Source organism: Callospermophilus lateralis, unplaced genomic scaffold (genome assembly GCF_048772815.1).
Source record: "Callospermophilus lateralis isolate mCalLat2 unplaced genomic scaffold, mCalLat2.hap1 Scaffold_130, whole genome shotgun sequence".
Lineage (NCBI taxonomy): Eukaryota > Metazoa > Chordata > Mammalia > Rodentia > Sciuridae > Callospermophilus > Callospermophilus lateralis.
The window spans coordinates 114844-139772 of NW_027512473.1; the positions used below are offsets into that span (position 1 = coordinate 114844).

At 36.7% G+C, this 24929-nt stretch overlaps 1 pseudogene; it reads left to right on the forward strand.

Moving 5' to 3' along the window:
• The first annotated feature begins 4533 nt into the window (after positions 1–4533).
• LOC143410749 (zinc finger and BTB domain-containing protein 41-like) lies at positions 4534–24660 on the forward strand (annotated as a pseudogene).
• Positions 24661–24929: the final 269 nt, after the last annotated feature.

Here is a 24929-nt window from a genome sequence, read left to right on the forward strand (position 1 = left end):
TCCCCCCTCCCTCCCTCTCTCTCCCTCCCTCTCTCTCTCTCTCTCTCTCTCTCTCTCTCTCTCTGTGCTGGGGATTGAACCCAAGGCCTTGTGCATGTGAGGCAAGCATTTTGCCAACTGAGCTATATCCCCAGCCCCCTAGATTCTAGTTTCTAAGACCACCCTCCAATCTTAGGAATGAGAGCTCCCTGGAGAAGTGGCTGATTCTGGGTCTAGGGCAGGAAACATAGGAGTATGAGCCCAAAGTACCTTATAGCATGAGAAAGAAAGTGCTCAAAAATCAAAAAAGACAGTAGCCAGATGAAAGTGCCCCAACAACAAAGCTGAGACTACACAAGCAGAAATATACGGCCGAGCCCCAAACCACAACCAGTGCACAGTGCCACACTGGTGACAATACTTGAACCACAGCCAGTGCAGGGCACGTCCACGCTGGCAACAGTGCATGAACCACAGCCAGCGCAGGGCACGTCCACAATGGCGACAGTGCATGAACCACAGCCAGCGCAGGGCACGTCCACACTGGCGACAGTGCATGAACCACAGCCAGCGCAGGGCACGTCCACACTGGGGACAGTGCATGAACCACAGCCAGCGCAGGGCACGTCCACACTGGCGACAGTGCATGAACCACAGCCAGCGCAGGGCACGTCCACACTGGGGACAGTGCATGAACCACAGCCAGCGCAGGGCACGTCCACACTGGCGACAGTGCATGAACCACAGCCAGCGCAGGGCACGTCCACACTGGGGACAGTGCATGAACCACAGCCAGCGCAGGGCACGTCCACACTGGCGACAGTGCATGAACCACAGCCAGCGCAGGGCACGTCCACACTGGCGACAGTGCATGAACCACAGCCAGCGCAGGGCACGTCCACACTGCCGACAGTGCATGAACCAGACAGTGGAGGGCACATCCAAACTGGTGACAGTGCATGAACCACAGTCAGTGGAGGGCGCGTCCACACTGGCCACAGTGCATGAACCACAGTCAGTGGAGGGCGCTTCCACACTGGCCACAGTGCATAAACCACAGCCAGTGCAGGGCACGTCCACGCTGGTGACAGTGCATGAACCACAGACAGTGGAGGGCACGTCCACACTGGCCTCAGTGCATGAACCATGGCCAGTACAGGGTGCGTCCATGCTGGCAACAGTGCATGAACCATGGCCAGTGCAGGGCGTGTCCATGCTGGCGACAGTGCATGACTGATGGCCAAACACAAAATGAAAGAGACACTCTTTACAGAGGAATCCTAGATAGCATCCCCAGCATGGGCTGGACAGAGACTCACTGTAAGACAGCAGGGACAGGGGAAAGGAGCAACTCTGCAGCAGAGACACCTACAAACACCATCTCAACCAGGCCAGGGGTAGTCTGTGGACGTCAGAGATGCCCTAAAGGGGTGTGATGGGATCAGCACCTCACCTGATCACCCCTGGTGCTCCTTCAGTCTGCCATGAGTGACGTGACAGTCCCTCATGTCAGTCCACCTGAGGAACCCAAACAGGATGTTCTACAAACACCCCACCAAGCCTCTTCAGATCCTAAGAATTCACCAGAGAGTGAGACACAGCCACAGCCTGGGGAAGACACAGCAGCCAAACACAATATGGGGTCCTGCATAGGGCCCTGGAGGGGCAAAGCTGGGGACATGCACACTGAAGGGCACCAAGGTCAGGTGAGCCCGTGGTTATCTCAGGGCAAGTTCGAACAAGGTCAGGTGAGCTGTTATCTCGGGGCAAGTGCATCTGTTCCAAAATAAGAGTCTAAATCTGTTCCAAAATTTTAAAAAAATGTAAATTACACTATTGATAACATGAATAGGCAGTTCAAAGAATGGGACTCTGGAGGCCAAGGCAATTTAGTGAAGCCCCTCAAAATCTTAAAAATGATTGGAACATAGCTCAGTGGTAAAGAGCCTCTGGGTTCAATCCCCTGTAGCCAAAAAGAAAAAAAAAAAGAGTGTGGGGTGTTAATATTTGCAAGACAAATACTACCTAACAAAAGCCCTGTTTATAGAATACAGAAGAGACTGTCACAACTCAGTAATAAAAAACATGATGAAGCCCTATGAGACACTTCAGAACAGACATCTGAGCACATAATACACAGAAGAAAAGTGCATGCCACCATCACACCATGGGAGATGAATGACGGACACCAGGCACGTGGATGGTGGGGATGCAGAGCTGAGGAACTGCACACCTGGCCATGGCGGTGGCACTCCTGCTTGTCTTCCCAAGAGAAAGAAAAACACATGCCCACAAAAACGGTCCAAAATTGCACATAACTTCTTTAGCCACACCAGAAATACACCCATATGGCTGAGTGGTGGGTGGCACAGCTGTAGGTGGGATGGGACTCCATGACACTACAGAAAGTGGTCAGGTCACAAACACTTGCTGAGACAGGGTCCTGAAAGGCTTGAAAGGCAACCTCAAGGGATGACAGGCAGGTTCTACATCTGACAGGAGCATGGAGTAAGTGGGTGGATGTGTATATCAGAACTCATGGAACTGGATACAAGACCTGTGTCCCTCACTGGACATAAATTACACTTCAACAATTAACTAAATGCAGTTCATTTTCTACTTTGAAAATCTCAAGATCAAGCTTTCAACAACAAACTTAGTAACCCAGATAGGACCCGAGAGTAGCCCCTGCTCCAGCTTTCTTGGGCAGGCCTGGCTCTCCAAGGAACCCCATTCCCATGATGAGGATTCATGGTGCTGGTGAACTTGTTGACAGCCAACTACAGGAGAGTTAGGGGACAGTACTGGTTGCTCCATCATGGTCCACTTTGAGAAAAAGGAAACTGAACTCAGGACTAAGTCACAACTTTGGCCATCTGACTGATGAAACAGGCTTGCTGGGTGTTTCAAAACCAAAAACTTGGAGACCAAAGTCAAGGAAGTAAAAGGGCCAAGGAAAAAGCAGCCAATATTTTGACCCTTGTCCTCTAAGGTCAGCCAGGACAGAGAATGACGGGACCCTTCTCTGGGTCCTGCAACTCTAGTGAGTCACTCCATCTGCTGATCAGGGAGATGGAGAGGACCCTAGAGAACAGAAAGCTCGGAACCCTCCTGATCTAAAATTCCATCTTGTGCTTTGACAGAGAACAAGCGCTGTCAGCCATCTGATGGACTGTAAAAAAAGAATTCTAGACCTCTGGTGTTGCTGCCACCAGAGCAGGGCTGGACCTGGGGCCTATCCAGGGTGTCTCCACACTAAGGGTGCCAAAACCTCAGTGATACGGTGGCAAGAGGTTGTTCTTTAAACAAGCTACCTGATAAACCCAAGTTAACAGGGAGAACAATCAGGACGAAGGGGGTGGGGGGCTGGAGGTGCCTTTGGCACACAGGGATGCTACCTATGGACCAGATAGCTCAGGTGACTACCTGTCAAGATGTTTGCTTACTTGGCTTTTGGGAAGAATATTGGGAGCAGGATGTGTCAGGAAAATAAAATCCAGATCTCGTTTCCTTCTACGAGCTACTAAAAATAAAGTAGCCATTAATCCTGGCCCAACACAAACTATTGGTCAGTAGCTCTTAGCAAGAAATAAAACAGGACAATGAGGTGCGCTGTGAAACTTCCTTCCCAGCCTTGACCGCCCAGGCTGGGCCTTCAAGCAAACACTGTCTGCCAGGTTTTCACCAGAGGAAAACCGTGGGGGGAGCGGTAGGGCTCAGCAGAGCTCCCACGGCCTAGCACGTGTGAGGCCCAGGGTTCGATACCCAGCACCACAAAAACCAACAACACAAACAAAAAAACGCGAAGAAGCCCCTCTCACTTCTGCCTTCCCGGTATACAACACTAAGACAAACGGCAACAAAAAGGACAAGTCTGACACCTTCACATCTGCAGGGCTCTGCAGCTCAGAGTTCAGCCAAGAGGTGCGGGGGCATTTGCCGACGTGCAGTAAGAAACGCGTCCATACCCGGCCCAAGCTGCACGCTGAACGCCGCTTCGGCGTAGTGGACCAACAGAGCTGGAGACCCGAGTCGCTGACCGCACTACTGGGCAGCCCCGGGACCCAGGGCCGCCCCCGCCTCCTCCGAGCCCGCGCCCTGCCGGCTCCAGGGCGCCTCCTCGCAGCCCTCTGGCCCTGCGTCCGTCTGCGCGCCCACCGCACTTCCTCCCGGCTCCTGGGCGAGGCGGCGGCGGACTGCCGGACACTGGGGGAGTCCGCTGGGCCTCAGGCGGCCCGCAACAACCTCTACCTCCAGGTCTTTGTCCGGCCTGCGGCCCCCTCCCGCCCCAGCCCTTCACTCACCCCGCGCCCCCGGGTTCCTCTTTCGTACCCCCCCCCCCCCCCCCCCCCGCCCTGCGGACAGCGACGCCGCGACACCTGGGACTTGTAGTCTCTCCTCTGCCCCCTCCCCGGCGCAGGCGGGTGCGGCTTCTGGAAGAAGACTACAACTCCCGGCGGCCCACGCAAGAACCCGCTTGCCGGGTGGATCGCGCCAGAATTCTCGCGAGACTTAGGGAAATACGCGCGGAGTGCTATGGGAAATGTAGTCCGGATGACTGGGTCCCGGGCGGGCAAAGAAGAACTACATTCCCTAGGATCCCTCGCCAGGCGGCTGTCGTGGGTTGGAAAAAAAATAATCCCAACCTCCAGTTCTTAAAAGAAAACATTTGCATCTGAGAATAGAATTTGACACGTTTTCATGGTGTTAAAAAAATAGCTTTTAATGTTCTATTTCTCATGAACTAAGACAGAGTGTGTACTACCAAAATGCAAGAATAATCTCACAAAGGTGAAGACAAGGGCTAGAGGAAAACAAAGTTCTAACATAGGAGACAAGCAAAGGGCATTGACAGGAGGATAGTACATGAAAATACCAAAATGTCAGATATGTGACATATGCAATGTGTAGTCCATATTGGTATTAGTGTGGTCTAAGACTTGTTGAGGGTTGTCATTGGTTAGATTACTTGCTAGCATTTTTATCTTTTAACTAGGAGAACAGAATACTAGAGGAGGTCTGGTTTCTTGCCTCTATTCACTCTCTTAGAACTTCTGTATGCTAATGTTAATTAAGGATATTTAATTTCTTCCACAGAAATGTTATTTTGGGGCTATCCTCAGAATAAAACAACAACAAAAAGGGAATAATTATTTCTGAGGAGGGAGTAAAAAATGAGATTAAGGAGAAGCTTTAAGTCTTAATCTGCACATGTACTTAATGCTATTTTAAACAGTACATATAAATTTTATACACTCTTCAGGATGTGAAAGTTTCATAGTCTAAAGCAGTGAGAAATGTCATTTTCTTAAAACAATAGATGGATATGATGGAGGTATAGTAAAATCATTATAGTACATTATATAAAATCATTTATAGATAGAAAAAAATATAGACTATTGTTTGGGCATAAATTAATTTTTCTACTAATAGTATTTCTGTAAAAATAAAAAGTAAGCCAAAAGAAAAACAAAGATAATTCTATCTTTTTACTATAACTACTTAGAAGGTAGGGGTCTGATTTTTGGGGGGGGGTATTTTAATCAATGCTGGAACTGTTACTTGTCAAGTGTTGGTGGTCCTTGTAGAAGTGCACCATCTGCTGGTGGAGCTTGACTTCCATTTCATATTAAGCCTTTTAATGAGACTGAAATTGAAAAACAAACTACTATTGACAGCTAAAAGCCTGCAAGTCTCACTTGCTTTTCATTTCCTTTCCTCTTGTAAATAACATGTCCATGTTTACTTAGCACATTAGTATGTGGGAAAATTCTGAATGTTAGAATTTCAGGGACTGCTGCTTGTGGTTTACTTGGAGTTGTAATGGTTACACACTAGCCCATCCAGGTCAGTGGAACTGGAAGACTTAGGAAGAGGAAAAATTATATCCTTTATATAGGTTCCTTTTATACATCACCACCTGAAAGTCAGTAACACCTGTATTGTTTTCTTTGCCTTAAAACATCTAACAAGTAATGAGCACACATTTGGAAGGAAAAACTCATAAACTGAATTCCTTAAATATTTTCAACCTTCTGAACTAAAATCCACATAAGTTTTACCCAATTCAATAGTGATAATTGAGCATTTTTTACTTACACTTCTTCAAAGTGTGCTTAAGTTATACGGTTAAATCTGTAAGCAACCAATAACAAAGAATGCCACAATCAGTGTTTTTAATTTATTTTTAATGAGAAAGACATAACAAGCATATTTGTATACTGCTGTTCAGTAGAGAGTAAAAATATTGTAGGAAAAAGAATTGCTATAATATCTCTGGCTTTGTATACTATTCTATTAATCTTTCTGGAAATTTGTAGTATATACTTGGGTATATAATAAAACTTTAAATTTATGTATTTTTAACACAGAACTACTTTGAAAGAACATTTGAGAATCCATAGTGGAGAAAAGCCTCATCTTTGTAGTATTTGTGGACAAAGTTTTCGTCATGGAAGCTCATACAAGTAAGTAAAGCTATTTTTCCCTATGTGAGGTAAGATACAATTACATCTCCATTTTATTTATTTCTTATAATGTTTTTTGTTGAATATTTCTAAACATATGTAAAATTGTATAAAAAGCTTTCTGTTCTCTACAATTTTTAATATTTATTTGCATTTTAAAGGATTTATAAAGAATATTATTAAATGTTTCCTCATTGCCAAATTTACTAAATGTTTTACTAAGTTATTATTTTAATATTTATTTATTTTTCCTTGAATGAGAATTTATTTGGAACCTTTTTGTTTCAAATTTGGTGTTGTTTGTTTGTTTGTTTGTTTTTGCTTATGTTTTTGTTTGCAGTACTAAGGATCCAATCCAGGGCTTTGAGCATGCTAGGCAAATGCTATATCATTGAGTTACGTTCCCAGCTCTATTTCTTCATTCTTAATTATACAAGAATATCTTTAGTATAAAAACATGGCAAGTTTAAAACTCTAGAATTCTCAATTTTATGAATGAATCTCTGACCACATTTGAAGTTTATGAAAATGTTTTTCTAGATATATAACTGCTTTTTGGAAATGCTTGTATCATTTTAATTTTATGAATGGTTTCTAGAATTTTAGCGGTAAGGCTTTAGTGTTTACACTTTCATTTATCATTTTTCTCTTAAATTTAGACAGATTTTTTTTCCTTTAGATCCAGTCCAGTTAGATTACTTATTTTAGTTATGGTAGAATCAACACTTATTTTGTCAACTTGAATGAGAGAGCTCTTCATTTTACTAGGAGATATATATATATATATATATATATATATATATATATATATAAAATGTGTATATATATGTGTATACTATATATGTGACAAAAGATAAGAGTGTGTGTGTGTATATATATATATACACACACACATTGTATGTATATATAATAGATTGTAGGGATAGAAGGATTCAAGTTAAATCAATTTTAATAATCAAAACCTTTATAATCTGTGTTTGAATGACTATAAAAGGAGTTCCATTTTCCTCAACTAGTGCAAAGAGTGGTAAAGTGTAATTTTCATAATGTTGAGTTTTTTTATAATACAATAAATTCTGAACTATCAATTTATAAGTGGTATCACTTGTCTTCTGGAATAGTACTAATCTTCAGTTATTTGCTGTGTTATTTGCTATTATTATTATCATGTGTTTAGTCACTTGTACAGTTATTCCATTTGTCTGATTCTATTCCTGTAATATTCCTCCTTTCGATGTTTCTAAGACTTGGCCAGTCAGATAACAACCCCAGATATTTGGTGGATTCATGAAATAGATTTAAGATCTAACATGTTGGGAAGAAATATTATCCAAAAGTGGTTTAAGCATGTGCAAATGTTAAAATGCTTTTTTGGAAGTGGTGAATAGAACCCTGGGGCCAATGAACAGAAGACTGAGAAAGGCTCTGAAAGTCACAGATAAAAGACAAATAGTACCTGAAGGAGGTTGGTTAGACAGCCCATTTTTCATTATGTATTCATTTTCATGTATTTGTCATCTGTTTCAGTGGTCTGCACTTTTTTTTTCTTTATAGGCTTCACTTACGAATACATCATGATGACAAAAGATATGAGTGTGATGAATGTGGATAAACATTTATTCGTCATGACCACCTTACAAAGCACAAAAAAATACATTCAGGTAGGCTATATTTTGTTTTTCTATTTTCAGAATTTTTTAATACCTAAAAAGAACATCATAATACATCATGTTTACATTAGCTGTAGTTTTAATAATTAGTTGTATATTGATTACTCCTTTTTAATGCTGATTCTAAAAGCCTTTCTGAAAGAAGTATCTAAAAGAGAAGTAATTTTATGACATTCCCTGAAATTTTAGTCATATATTTGGTCACCCTTTGTAACTACAAAGTATAGTTTAAAATTTAATTTTAAACAAATTCTCAAAAAATTTGAATTTACATAACATGATGATATGTGGAATTATTGCTATTGTCACATCCCTAATGGAAGAAACTGTGATAATATTTCCCACTTTGATTGTATTTGAGAAATAGTTAACAAAATTTTGGTGTTTTAAAGGAAAATGATTGTAATTGTTTATGTTATACTAAATTTTGAAAGCATCTTTGGAAAAGAGTATTTTAATAATCCTGATCAATTTCAGATCTTTATACTGTATTTATAGTTTTTACATTCTGGGGATTTCTTTCATATTTTCCTCTTAGATTGATGTTCAGGAAGTTCTAAGAGAGTCAACTATGTGAGCACAATAATGGGAAAGAGCCATCTCTAAGAGTATAGTAGAACAGGTGATTATTCTAATAAGCATAATTTAAAATATAAAGTATACAACAAATAGTAGTTATTTTCTTAAATCATATCAGTGAGGCAGATTGCAGTTATTTTCAATTTTTTGTAATTTTTAGTTTCTTATAGTTTTTTACTATTGGGGATTGAACCAGGGCACTTGACCACAGAGCTGCATCCCCAGGCTTTTTTTGTATTTTTATTTATAAACAGGTTCTTGCTGAGTTGCTTTTGCTAAGACTGGCTTTGAACTCAAGATCCTCCTGCCTCATCTTCCCTAGCCGCTGGATTACAGATGTGCGCTACCACACCCAGCTGAGATAGTGATTTTTAAAGACCAAGTATTTGTAGCTAAATGTAAAAATAGGAAATCACCTAGGATTTTTCATTACATTTGCATTTTGGCTCATTGCAAAAGTAAGAAATCCCACAGATGAAAATCTTTCAAAAGCAAAGTACAGGGGCTGGAGATGTGGCTGAAGCGGTAGCGCGCTCGCCTGGCATGCGTGTGGCCCGGGTTCGATCCTCAGCACCACATACAGACAAAGATGTTGTGTCCGCCAAATACTAAAAAATAAATATTAAAATTCTCTCTCTCTCTCGCTCTTTCTCACTCTCTCTCACTCTTTCTTTAAAAAAAAGCAAAGTACAAAGATCTGAAAATGTTCAGGTCCTTTTTATAAATAGTAAAACAGCCTCTTTTCAATGTAATGTATGTTCATTTGAGGTGTTCACATCTAGACATATATAACTATATAAACAACTAAAAAATATCCTGGGTTTTAAAGTAATTTCATTTATTTTGCTCTTTTACATTGAAAGGTAAGATTTGAAATCTACAGCAGAAGGCTATTAATTTCTTTTCCAAGTGGATAAAGGATTTACATTCGTGAAATTAAATATAGATTCCCTTAGGAAAGATGTTTAAGAAAATAATATAAAGGAAATAGCCCAGAATAATAGGTGGTTTTACTTTCTTGGTTTATTTCCTAACATGTGATCTTATTGTTTGGTCATTTATTTATGGGGGGGGGAAACAAACTGAAATGTATACTATAATCAAAGTATTTGGAACTTTATTTTTAGGTGAAAAGGCTCATCAATGTGAAGAATGTGGAAAATGTTTTGGTCATAGGGATCATCTCACTGTTCATTACAAAAGTGTGCACCTTGGTGAGAAAGCATGGCAAAAGTGAGTGAAAAAGTAAAATTTTTCATAATTACTACATAGGCTGAGTCTTGATTGAGGAAGAGTTAGAGCTTTTTGTTTAATTAGGGATAGGTTAATCAGCTGTTTTTTTCTAGTTTATCATAGCTTCTTTATAGATCTTAAAGAATTGAGCAAGGCATATTTTTTCCTACTTATTTTCACTGAATTGAAGGAGTAAGAGGGGGTAGACATAGACTTTGACTTAAATAATACTCTTGCAAATATCTTAGTCCTCACAATTAAATTTTACATTTGAGATTATTTAACTCAAAAATACTCTTAGGCACTATAGTATGCTGCTCACTAAGTCAACTTTTGGGTAATTTATAGTTTTATGTCTATGATAAAAATGAGGGGCAAGAATTTCATTCCTTGAAATTTATTTGATTTATAAGTGCAAATATCAAATATTTATTAAGAAGTGAAATGATGAGAGCATTGTCAACTTTTTGATGAATGTGAATTTTGAGATTGCTGCAGTTTCTAATCAGCCTCAGTATTTGTTTCTTTAATGTTTTAATTTACATAAAGTAAAATTTTCTCTTTTTAGAGAATAGTTCTGTAAGTCATATAATCACTACCATCAGAATACAGACTATTTCCATAACCTCAGAATTTATACCCTTTGTACTCAGTTGCTCTTCCCTTTAGCCCACTATTGATCTGTTTTTGTCCTATTAATTTTTTCTTGTATATTTAAATAGCTGATATTAAAACGTGATTTAAAATAGTTGAAAATCTAAAGGCTTCTTTTTATGGATTTTTGAATATAACTGGAGGAATAAGAACCAGCAACAAGCTCCATACTTAAAAGTATTCATGTTTCTGTAGAGTTCTATGCTTTATTCATTTGATAATTATATGTACAGTTATAAAATTAGGACTTATTTTCATTATTAGTATAAATTACATTGAAAAATGCAAACATTTTTATTTTCTTAAATATAAAGCAACCTTTCATCAATGTGATGTTTGTAAGAAAATTTTTAAAGAAAAATCAAGTCTGGAAATGCATTTTCGGACACATTCATGTAAGACTTAATGGGTACTTCATATATACTTTGGTGAGGTTATTCAGGAGTAAAATATGCCTATATTTGTTCTTGGTTAAATCATTTTCCTCTTTAAGATGTCTACTCATTATATTGGAGTTTATGTGAATAAGCAATATTGTGGTCTTCTAGTCTGTATTCTAAAAGCTTCAGTACTTTTGAATATCATTATTTAGAATTTGGAAAATTATTCTCCTATGTGGCTTATTCTCATCCATACATGTTTTGCTTATGTAATCCTCAGAGTAGTGATTATATATTTACCTCAACAGTTGTCTTGTTGAAACAGTAATACATTAGTTAAAATTGCCATAAACTGATAGAAATCTGGGATTAGATTTTAGCCTTGGTTCATATTTTTAAGTTCAAGGTAAATTGTCTTTATAAGATCTTTGTGCTGTAGTGTAGCATATAAAGTGTACAAATCTTAATGGACAGATCATTGAGTTTTTATAATTAACATGTCAATGTAGCCACCCCTCAGATCAACATGTAGAATACTGCCAGGACCCCAGAGGCATCTTCCCTGTCCCCTCCTTGCAGAGATAATGACTATGTTGACTTATATCAATAAAAATCAGTTGTGTCTGTTTGACCCTCATATAAATGGAATTACATAATAAGAACATTTTTTTTCAAGATCTGGCTTTCACTCAAAAGTATGTCTGTGAGATACTTTTATGAGAGGTTTATTTTTATTCTCATATTAATATACCCTACTTTATTTTGTCCATTCTACTGTGAAGGAAGCATTGCTTAGTTCTTTGAACAGTCTTGTCCATATTTTTGCATAAACATGCATAAAAATTAATTATTCTGGTATTATACCTGACCCTGCAATTCCTGGCAACAAGGATAGACATTACTAAACAGGTTTTTAAGACAATCGTGTCAATTTGTACTACCACTAGCACTGTAAGAATTCTAGTTGCTCCACATTTTCACCAATGTTTCATATTTTGTGTTAGTTCACCTGATGGATATGTAGCACTAATTGAAAGTAGCCTGTATTTGCATTTTTGTGATGAGTAGTGATATTCAAACCTCCCCATATTTTATATGCTTGCTGGCCATTTGGGCATCCACTATTATAATTAATTCTTCTCATTTTCTTAAATCTTTTTTTAAATTCATTTGTAAGAGTTCTTCTATATTAGTTGTTTTAGCCTGTTGCTGATTGTGTATATTGTAGATATCTTGTTCTACTCTATGACTTATCTTTTCACTTTAGTAATGGTATCTTTCTTCTTTTGAAAAAAATTTTTTTTCAGTTGTCTATAGACTTTTATTTTTTTTATTTATTTTTATTGGTGCTGAGGATCGAACCCAGTGCCTCATACCTGCCAAGCAACCACTCTACCACTGAGCTACAGACCCATCCCTGGTAATGGTATCTTTCAATGAACAAAGATTCTGAATTTTAAAGACATCATGTATCTTTTCAAAATTTTTTATATTTATGTTCTTTTCTATTTTAAGAAACATTTTTTAATAATATGACTTATTTATTTTTTTAATTATATATGACAGTGGAATGCATTACAATTCTTATTACATATATAGAGCACAATTTTTTCATATTTCTGGTTGTATACAAAGTGTATTCACACCAATTCGTGTCTTTATACATGTACTTTTAAAAAAATTTTTTTTAATTTTTATTTTTCCCTTAGTTGTTGATAGATCTTTATTTTCTTTATTTATATATGGTGCTGAGAATCGAACCCAGTGCCTCACACATACAAGGCAAGTGCGCTACCACTGAGCCATAGTCCCAGCCCTATACTTATACTTTTGATAATAATGATCATCACATTCCACCATCATTTATAACCCCGTACACCCTCTCTTCCCCTGCAACCCCTCTCCCTATCTAGAGTTCGTCCGTTTCTCCCATGTTCCCTCTCCCTATCCCACTATTAGTCAACCTCCTTATAGCAAAGAAAACATCGGCTTTTGCTTTTGGAGATTGGCTAACTTCACTTAGCATTATCTTCTTTAACCTAAAACATTTACCTGCAAATGCCATGATTTTATTCTCTTTTATTGCTAAGTAATATTCTATCATGTATATATGCCACATTTTTTTTATCCATTAATCTATTGAAGGGCATCTAGGTTTGTTCCATAGTTGAGCTATTGTGAATTATGCTGCTATAAACATTGATGTGGCTGTGTCCCTGTAGTATGCCGTTTTAAGTTCTTTTGTACAGACTGAAGAGAGGGATAGCTGGGTTAAATGGTGGTTCCATTCTTAATTTTCCAAGAAGTCTCTGTACTGCTTTCCATATTGGCTGCACCAATTTACAGTCCCACCAGCAGTGTACGAATGTACCTTTTTCCCCACATCCTAGCCAACACTTATTGGTGTTTGTTTTCATAAAAGCTACCATTCTGACTGGAGTGAGATGAAATCTTAGAGTGGTTTTGAGTTGCATTTCTCTAGTTGCTAGTGATGATGAACATTTTTTTCATATATTTGTTGGTTGATTGTATATCATCTTCTGAGGAAGTGTCTCTTCAGGTCCTTGGCCCATTTATTGATTGGATTATTTGGTTTTTTTTTGGTAGTTAGCTTTTTGAGTTCTTTATATACCTAGAGATTAGTGCTGTATCTGATGCGTGAAGGGTAAAGATTTGCTACCAAGATGTAGGCTCTCTAATCACCTCACAGATTGTTTCTTTTGCTGAGAAGAAACTTTTTAGTTTGAGTCCACCCCATTTATTGATTCTAGATTTTAATTATTTTAAAAGAAGTGTCACAGGCATCGTATTAAAGAAGTTGGGACCTAAGCTCACATGATGGAGATTAGGGCCTACTTTTTCTTCTTTTAGACACAGGGTCTCTGGTTTTATTCCTAAGTCCTTGATCCATTTTGAGTTGAGTTTCATGCATGGTAAGAGATAGGGGTTTAATTTCATTTGGTGCATATGGATTTCCAGTTTTCCCAGCACCATTTGTTGAAGAGGCTACCTTTTCCCCAGTGCATATTTTTGGCAACTTTGTCTAATATAAGATAATTGTACTTTTGTGGGTTAGTCTCTATGTTCTGTACCATTGGTCTACCAGTCTGTTTTGGTGCCAATACCATGTTGTTTTTGTTACTATTGCTCTGTAGTGTAGTTTAAGGTCTGGTATAGTGATGCCACCTGCTTCACTCTTCTTGCTAAAGATTGCTTTAGCTATTCTGGATCTCTTATTTTTCCAGATGAATTTCATGATTGCTTTTTTATTTCTATGAGGAATGTCATTGGGATTTCGATCGGAATTGCATTAAATCTGTATATTGCTTTTTGAAGTATGGTCATTTTGATAATATTAATTTTGCCTATCCAAGAGTAAGGTAGATCTTTCCATCTTCTAAGGTCTTCTTTGACTTCTTTCTTTAGGGTTCTATGGTTTTTATTGTATAGATCTTTCATCTCTTTCATTAAGTTGATTCCCAAGTATTTTATTCTTTTTGAGGCTATTGTACATTGGGTAGTTTTCTACATTTACATTTCTGAGGATTTATCACTGATATACAGAAATGCCTTTGATTTATGGGTTTTGATTTTATATCCTGCTACTTTGCTGAATTCATTTACTAGTTTTAGAAGTTTTCTGGTGGAACTTTTAGGGTCTTCTAGTTATAGAATCATATCATCAGCAAATAGTGCCAATTTGAGTACTTTTCCTATGTGTTATCTCTTTAATTTCTTTCACTAATTGCTCTTGGCCAGTGTTTCAAGAACTATGTTAAATAGAAGTGGTGAAAGAGAGCATCCCTGTGTTGTTCCAGTTTTTAGAGGGAATGCTTTCAATTTTTCTCCATTTCAAATGATATTGGCCTGGGGTTTAACAAAGATAACCTTTATGATGTTGAGATATGTTCCTGTTATCCCTAATTTTTCTAGTGTTTTGAACATAAAGGGGTTCTGTATTTCATCAAATGCTTTTTATGCATCTATTGAGATGATCTTATAATTTTTTTCTTTAAGTCAATTGATGTGATGAATTAAATTTATTGATTTCCGTATGTTGAACCAACCTTGCATCCCTGGGATGAATCTCACTTGATTGTGGTGCATGATCTTTTTGATATGTTTTTATATTCGATTTGACAGAATTTTATTGAGAATTTTTACATCTATGTTCATTAGAGATATTGATCTGAAGTTTTCTTTCTTTGATGTGTCTTTGCCTGGTTTTGGAATCAGGGTGATATTTGCCTCATAGAATGAGTTTGGAAGTGCTCTCTCTTTTTCTATTTCCTGAAATAAATTGAAGAGTATTGGTATTAGTTCTTCTTTAAAGATCTTGTAGAACTCGGCTGTGTATCCATCCAGCCCTGGGTTTTTCTTGGTTTTTTAGACTTTTGATGGCATCTGCTATTTTGTCACTTGAAATTGATTATCCTGATTCAATTTAGGCAAATTATGTGACTCCAGAAATTTGTAGATGCCTTCGATATTTTCTATTTTATTGGAGTACAAGTTTTCAAAATAATTTCTAATTATCTTCTGTATTTCTGTATTGTCTGTTGTGATATTTTCTTTTTCATCACATATGTTAGTGATTTAGTTTTCTCCTTCTCTTTGTTAGCATGGCTGAGGGTCTATCAATTTTATTTATTTTTTCAAAGAACCAACTTTTTGTTCTGTCAATTTTTTCAATCGTTTCTTTTGTTTCAATTTCATTGATTTCAACTCTGATTTTAATTATTTCCTGTCTTTTCTGCTTTTGGTGTTGATTTGTTCTTTTTTTCTTAGGGCTTTGAGATGTAATGTTAAGTCATTTATTCATTGACTTTTTCTTCTTTTAAAAAGAGGAATGAACTCCATGCAATGAACTTTTCTCTTAGAACTGCTTTCATCATGTCCCAGAGATTTCAATATGTTGTATCTGTATTGTCATTCACCTCTAAAATTTTTTTTAATCTCCTCCTTGATGTCTTCTGCAACCCATTGTTCATTCAGTAGCATATTATTTAGTCTCCAGGTGTTGGAGTGGCTTTTATTTCTTATTTTATCATTGATTTCTAATTTCATTCCATTATGATCTGATAGAATGCAGGGTAGTATCTCTACTTTTTTATATTTGCTAAGAGTTGCTTTGTGGCATAGTATGTGATCTATTTTAGAGAAGGATCCATGTGCTGCTGAGAAGAAAGTGTATTCACTCGTTTGAAGAATGAAATATTCTATATATGTCAGTTAAATCTAAGTTATTGGTTGTATTATTGAATTCTGTAGTTTCTTTGTTCAACTTTTGTTTGGAAGATTTATCTAATGATGAAAGAGGTGTGTTAAAGTCACCAAAATTATTGTGTTGTGGTCTATTTGACTCTTGAACTTGAGAAGAATTTGTTTGATGAATGTAGATGCTCCATTGTTTGGGGCATATATATTTATAATTGTTAAGTCTTGTTGGTGTATGGTTCCCTTGAGCAGTATGTAGTGTCCTTCTTTATCCTTTTTGATTGACTTTAGTTTGAAGTCTACTTTATTTGATATGAGGATGGAAATCCCTGCTTGCTTCTGCAGTCCATGTGAGTTGTATGTTTTTTCCAAACCCTTCACTTTCAGTCTGTGGATGTCTTTTTCTATGAGGTGAATCTCTTGGAGCTAGCATATTGTTGTTGTTGTTGTTTTTAATCCAATCTGCTCGTCTATGTGTTTTGATTGGTGAGTTTAGGCCATTAACATTCAGGGTTATTATTTAGACATGATTTGTATTCCCAGCCATTTTTATTTGTTTTTGTCATTTGACTTTACTAGGTTTCTCTTGTGATTAGATTTTCCTTTAGTGTAATCCTTCCCTCTGCTGATTTTCATCATTGTTTTTCATTTCCTCTTCTTGGAATATTTTGCTGAGGATGTTCTAGAGTACAGGCTTTCTAGTTGTAAATTCTTTTAACTTTTGTTTATCACAAAAGGTTTTCATTTCATCATCAAATCTAAAGCTTAGTTTTGCTGGATATAAGATTCTTGGTTGGCATTCATTTTCTTTCAGAGCTTGGTATATGTTGTTCCATGATCTCCTGGCTTTGAGGGTCTGGGTTGAAAAATCTGCTGAGATATGAATTGGTCTCCCCCTATATGTGATCTGATTCCTCTCTCGTACAGCTTTTAAGATTCTATCCTTATTCTGTATGCTAGACATTTTCATTATAATGTGCCTTGGTGTAGATTTGTTTTAATTTTGTACATTTGGTGTCCTGTAAGCCTCTTGTATTTGGTTTTCCAGTTCATTCTTCATCCTTGGGAAATTTTCTGATATTATCTCAGAGAGATTGTGCATTCCTTTGATTTGAAACTCTGTGCCTTCCTCTATCCCAGTAACTCTGAGTTTTGGTTTTTTGATGCTATCCCATAATTCTTAAGATATTCTGCTCATGGTTTCTAACTATCTTCACTGTGAGGTCAACTTTATTTTCCAGGTTATATACTTTGTCTTCATTATCTGACGTTCTTTTTTCCAAGTGATGTAGTCTGTTGGTTATGCTTTCTAACTTTTTTATTTGATTTATTGTATCCTTCATTTTAAGGATTTCTGATTGGTTTTCTTTCAGAGTCTCTATCTCTCTTTGGAAGTAATCTTTTGCTTCCTATATTTGCTCTCTTATTCATTGTTTGAGTAATCAATTTTTGCATATATTTGCTCATTTAGGTCATTCTTTAGTTCACAGATCATTTTAATTATGAACCTTCTGAACTCCTTCTCTGACATTTCATCAACTTTCCTGTCCACTGGTTCTGTTTATTATAGTGTCCTTGTTTTTTGGGGGCACTTTTCTTTCCTGTTTTTTCATGTTGTCTATGTGTCTTCCTTTCTTGCAGTGTGGATCTGAGATATTACACTTTCTTTCCTATATTCTTATAGTACCCATGCAGATTGTCTGTACCTCACTTGATGTTGTGCTTCCAGACCCTGTTGGTGTCCCTTATTGAATGCTACTGCATCCTGGATCTGGGTCCTGTGTAAGCTGGTGTGGGTGGATCTGGGCCTCTGGGCTTGACCTCCCTTGGTAGTCTGCTGTTTGGCAGGGACAGTCCTGTGGCGGGTGTGGCTGCAGGAGGGGTGGACCAGGCCTACTGAGAGCCTGGGTCCCCTGCGGGCTGGTGTGGGAGGTCTGGGGTGGATCTCTGCTCCTGCAGTAGTCTGCTGGTTTGAAAGCTTTAAAGAAACAAACTTCTTTAATTCAGATAATGAAGACAAACTGACCCCAGGTAATCGAAACTTTGGATGTCACTTTCTTAGAAGCTTTATTGTAACCTTCATATTTAGATCTACGCATCTTGAATTTTTGTTGTTATTAAGGAGGGATGAATATTCCCATTTTGGCATATAGTTATCTAGATGTGCTACCACTGTATACTGAAAGACTATTCTCACTGCGTGTTGTTGATACATTTGTTTTAAATTAAGTGATCACATGTGTGGTTTGTCAATTCTATTATGTTCTATTGAACTATCTGTATAGACTTTTAAAGTTTAGTAATGTGATGTTATGTTTAGTTTTGTATGTCAAACCTTACGTTTCTGGAATAAACACAGATTGATTCACGTTCTATTACTCTGTTAATGATATATTACCCTGTTCCTCCATCACGTTGTATTCACGATATAACATCCTGTTCCTGATGTATTACCCTGTATAGCTGAATTCAGTTTGTTTACTTGCTTTTATTTCTCTCCTCCTTTTCTTTCTTTTCTTTTTTTCTTTCTCCCTTTTTCTCTATGTTCATGAGAGATACTACCTATATTTTTTTCCTTGTAATGTCCCTTTCAGGCTTTGTTATAATGAGACTGGTAAAAAAAAATGACATGGGAAATAATAACATCTTTTTTGAAGTACGTAGAGGAGTTTGTGTAAAATTGGCATCATACTCTCAATATTTAGAAGAATTCAGTGGTAAATCCCTCTGAGTTTATTTATTTTATTTAGAGAAAGGTTTTAATTTTTTGCAGTGTTGGGGATCAAATCCAAGGTCCTCTGTGTGCTAGTCAAACACTTTACCACTGAGCTATGTCCCCAGTCTAATTAAAGATTCTTTAATAGTTATAGAGCTGTCAGATACTCAGTGTCTATTTGACTTTAAGATATTTGTATAATCTAAAATACCAAATCTTTTGGAAGAATTCAGGGTATTTTATTTATCTCTTTAATGATTATAGGATCTTTGGTTATAACCATTTTTCATTCCCATTATTGGTAATGTATTTTTTTACTCTGTCTTTTAAAGCTCTACATAATGAATTGATTCATTGCATTCTTCAAGTTTTGTATTTCATATTTTCACTATAATGCCATTAAAATATTTTCTAATATTCTGATTTTTTTCTCTTTAGATTTGATCATATATTTTTCCTTTACTGTTCATTCCTTTTTACATTATCTTTGGCATCTATAATTATTTTCCTTCTGCATGAGAAACACCATATTCTCTTAGCTTTTATTTAACTAAAATGTTTTTATTTTTACCTTAAGGAGGATAGTTTTTCTGGCTATAAAGTGACATTAGCATTTATTTTCTTATAGCACTTTAAATATGTCATCTCTCTTCTTCAAGCTTCTTTGACTTTTTTGAAATTTTTACTGTTATTTTTATTGTTGATCACTTGAAAGAAATGTTTCCCAGTTGGTTTTGCTTTTACAGATTCTTCTTTATCTTTGGTTTTCAATAGTTTTGCTCTTGTATTAATCAGCTTTTTTTGTTGATGTGACCAAAAGACCTGATGAGAACAATTAGAGAAAGCACAGTTTATTTGACTCATACTTTTAAATTTCTCAGTCCATAGATGACCAACTCTATAGCACGGGGCCTGAGATGAGGCAGAACATTATGGTGGAAGAGAAGGGCAGTGGAAGACAGCTCAGAACATGGCAACAAGGAAGCAGAGGGAACTCTGTACACCAGGGACAAAATACATACCCAAAGGCATGCCTCCTGTGACTTACCTCCTTCAGCCACACCCTCCCTGCCATTCATGTGGATAAATGTACTGATTAGGTTAAGGCTCTCATAACCCAATTCTTGTACTTTATTGCTTTGTCTCACACATGAGCTTTTTGGGAAAACCTTGTGTTTAAACCATAACAACTGTAGTATGACTTCATGTGTTTTTTGTTGTACTTTGTTGCTTATATTTTGTGAAGCTTGTGGAACTTACTGCATCTACAACTTGCTGTCTCTTTTTTTAGGAAGGTTCTCAGTCACATTCTCTTTAAATATAGCTTTATTATATACTCTGGGAATTCAAGTATTCATATGTTAGACCATTTCACTTTGTCATATATCATTGTCATGCTATTTTTTTATCCTATATCTCTTTATACGTTTATCTGGATATTTTCTATTGATACAGCTTTCATGGTAGTAATCATTTCTTCTATGGTATCCAGTTTGCTGTTAAATCTACCTATCAAATTGTTATCTTCAATTGTTTAATTTTTCTAACTTTCCTTTCTACACATTCCAATTCTTGGTGAAATTTTCTTTTTTGTATCTTCATGAACATATTAACCATATTGATTTTGATGTCTTAGCCTTATAAATATAGCTCTTTGAAATTTTTGGTAAATCTGTCACCATGTTTTCTTCTCTTGCCATTTGATCACCTGTTCCTGTTTCTGGCATGCCTGGTAATTTTGTATTGAACTTTGGATTTTGTAATTAAAAATTATAGACGCTCTTGAAGATGTGTTTTTTCACTGATTTAATATTCTTCTCACCAGCAGATGGAGCATGAAATGACCTTGCTTTATTTCTTTTTTTATTTCTGGTCTGTCTTCTAGTTCATCATATTTTGGGGTCTTTACTGAAGGAATGGTATCTTTTCTCACTTTGAAGAGTCCTGAATTCTAATCTCTCTCAGCACCCCTTGGGACTGCTGAAGAAACTCAGTCCTTTAGCCCCTCAGCCCCTGGTCTCCAGCTGTCTCACTCAGGAAATGTTCATCTTTGGAATTGGCAGATATTTTGGTTCATTTTTCTATTCTTCTTCTTCTTCCTCCCTGCCCTGCCCAGGCTTCTGAACCCTCAAGTTCTTGATAGTCCAAAGCTCCAACTTTTGTCTTCTTATTCCAGTAAGATTTCCTCAAGCCCTAGGCTGCAATTTGACCTCATTTTCCCATAAACTGAATCTGAAAGCGCACTGAAGAGAGAAGAAAGCACCTCCATACTTCCTGTGTCTCTAGAACCTTGGGCCCATGGGTTCTGGCTGACTTGGTTGTGCTTCATTCGGTACCTTTAAAGAGTAGGCTTTTTGTGCTATGTTTTGATTTGTTTTGTTTTTTGAGCTTTTGTCTTCCCCTCACTCCAGCAAGAAACATGGTATGATATAAACTATCAAGTCTGAAATAAATGCCCCTCATTACATTTTAAGTACTAAATTTTAATCTAAAGATAGTTGATCCTGTGGGTTGAATTTTTAAATTCTAAAGGCTCATATGTGTTAGAATTATAACTGAGAAGTAGTTGGCATTTATTTGAGTATTGTTTTATTTTTTCTGGTGTGAATAGATTCCTTTCTATAGGTCCTGAAAAGTACCTTTCTTTGGTTGCTTATGTCTCTCATTTATGTTCCTCAGAGGCATAAAACTTGGTTTAATTGCTGTTAAATAGATAATTTTACTCTAGAAAATCTCACTATAAAATATTTTTTATTCTATATTTCTCCTTTCATCAAGTTCATGTACTTATTTTTTGGCTTTTGCTACTTGTGTATCTTCATACAACCCAGATATATTTCATACATTCCATAACATCAACATTTCCTTTATGGATTTTGTCTTTTTATAAGCCCAAATTTATTTATTTTTCTATTGAAAATGACATCTGTTTAGAATGATAATAGATATCTCAAAGGATATGCCTATCAGGTTCCAGTTTTCTAAAAGTTGTACACTAGAACTAATTGGCTCTTTAAGTTAAAGAAAAGAAGGAAGGAAGGAAGAAAATCTTTGTATTTATAAAAACATTTTCATGAAGACACTCATAGAAGCCATTATGCCTAGTAAAATGCCAAAGGAAAACACTTAAAACTCACGTTTTTATCTTTAAAAATCAAATCTATGCTTTTTGGTGGTGTGTGTTATGCTGCTGTATTAGTGTTTTTATTTTCAAGGACAACCATAGAATGCTCCTTGCATGTCATATATTGATGTCAGGGATTTATAGAAAGAACTTATAATTCTTACATCTTAACAGTATAAGCTTTTTTTTTTCTTTCTCACTCTCAAAGCAGTATGAATTTTGTCATTGTCTCTAATTCTAGGCATTCAACTGTAAAATCAAATGTCAGAGACAGCGCATCCTATATATAGTTAAAAAGCGCTTTCTTTTCAGAAATGTTACTTCTTTATATAGTGTATTACTTCATGTCTCACTTTCGTTCTAATAACATTGGTAATGCTGTTAGTCTAGAACCAAGTAGAAATCTAATGGTAGCAGGTTCCCAGCATCCCCATCTGTATAAATTTTGTCAGTGGTTTGTCAGTGGTGTAATGGGCTGCAAAATATTAAACAATAATACCTAAGGAGTAATCATTTGAAATAGTTTCTCAGCTCCAAGATAGTTCTCTCTTTAATTTTCTACAAGAATAGATTATGTTTTAAATGGAGAGCTGAAGGAGATAAGGATAAAAAAACCCGTATAAGGGCGGGATTGTGGCTCAGCGGTAGAATGCATGCAAGGCCCTGGGTTCGATCCTCAGCACCACATAAAAATAAATAAACAAAATAAAGGTATTGTATCCAACTACTTCTAAATATATATCTCCCATGTAACAGTAGATATGTAATCTCATTTGTAATAGTAGATATGTAATCTCATTTGCTTTTGTATATTGCAATATTATCATGCCTGTATTTATTTTCTATTGATGGTGTAATAAATTACCACAAATTTAGCAGCCTAAACAATATGTATTTATGAACTTGTAGTTCATTGGGCTAAGATCTAGGTGTTGGTAGGGTTGTATTTTTTTCTGAGGCCTCTTAGGAAAAATGTATTTATCAATTCCTGAGGTTCTTGGCAAAATAGAATTCTTGGAGTTACAGGGCTAGAACCAAAGTTCTAATTTTCTTGTTGGTGGCAAGCTAAGAGCCTTTTACAACTTTTAGTGTCCTGGGTCCTGCCGGGTTCCCTTCTTCCATTTTCAAAGCCAGTAATTTGGGGCTGAGTTCTCTTGTCACTTGTCTCTCACCCATTATTCTTCAGTTAGCAGACAGTTCTTAAGACTCTTTCAGTTATATTGGACTCACCTCCATAATCCAATAAATCTGTCCATTTTAGATCCTAAACTTGATCATATCTGCAAAGTTCCATTTACTGTGTGATATAATGTATTCACAGCTTCTGTGGATTAGAATGTGTACCTCTTTGAGGGACCGTTATTCTGCCTATCACACTGGCTAACCTAGAAATTTTTAATGCCTTATATAAAAAAAGCAAATTAATCTATAGTGTGAAATCCTTGACTCAGGAATTGAAAACTGATCTAGCCTTCTAATTCTTTCCCATCAACTTTTCTTATTTAGACCTTGGGCTAGAGATGATTATGACTACTTCTCATTCTGATCCAAAGAAAAAAGTTGATCAGATTTTCTGTTATGATTTTTATCTTCCTTGGATAGAAGAAAATAAGTTTAACGAAACTTTTGGAGGCTATAGTGGGAATAAAGTGAGAAATGATAATTAGTGCTGAGCAGTGTTATTTCAGTTTCCCATTTAGGTGGTATTATTATTTCATGTTACAGGTGAGGAAACTAGGCTTAGTAGAAGTTGTTAGCTTGCTTAAGGTTTGGCTAGTAAGTTGTGTAGCCACAACTCAAGCCCATATCTTTCTGATATTTAACTAATTGTTTTCATCACTTTACTATACTATCCCTTTTTGTGATAGCATTTACTTTAATATGATTGTTCTTATTAAGGTCTTACAAGTATGCAGATGGAAACCTTGCAATTTAAATTATCATTTTATCAATTGGGTACACTTTACAATTAATTTTATTTTTTTCATACAGGTGAAAAACCATACAAGTGTCAAACTTGCAATCAATCTTTTAGAATTAAAAAAACCTTAACAAAACACCTGGTTATTCATTCTGATGCCCGACCTTTCAACTGTCAGCATTGTAATGCAACATTTAAGCGGAAAGACAAGTTGAAATACCATATTGACCACGTTCATGAGATAAAATCTCCTGATGATCCTCTCAGTACTTCTGAGGAAAAACTTGTGTCCTTGCCGGTAGAGTACTCATCTGATGATAAAATCTTTCAAACAGAAACAAAACAATATATGGACCAGCCCAAAGTTTATCAACCAGAAGCCAAGACTATGTTACAGAATATATCTGCTGAAGTGTGTATTCCAGTAACATTGGTTCCAGTTCAGATGCCTGATACTCCGAGTGACCTGGTACTACCACACTCCCACCATCTTCTCATGAGATTCTGTCACCACAGCCACAGTCAACTGATTATCCACGTGCAGCTGATTTAGCTTTCCTGGAAAAATATACTCTTACTCCTCAAACTGCAAATATAGTTCATCCAGTCCGACCTGAACAAATGCAAGATCCTAGAGAACAGTCTTACCTTGGAACACTACTAGGCCTTGATAACACTACTGCTGTTCAGAATATTTCTACTAATGAGCATCATTCATGAGTAAACATTCCACAGACTTTATGATGGTTATGTGCTAAATGGTAGCTAAAACCTGGTGGCTTTTAAGCTAGTAGGGCTGCTATTTTTTCATTTTTTGTAGTTTCTCAAGTCCTCAGAACAGTTTCAGATCAAGAAAACAGTGTAACTCTGTTGACTGAATACATGAATATTTGGACATAATTTGGCATAATATTTGAAGTAAACATTTTTGTGATTTTTTTAATGGTTAGTGCTAATTTTTAATAGGTTCTTGAACTTTTCAGAATTAG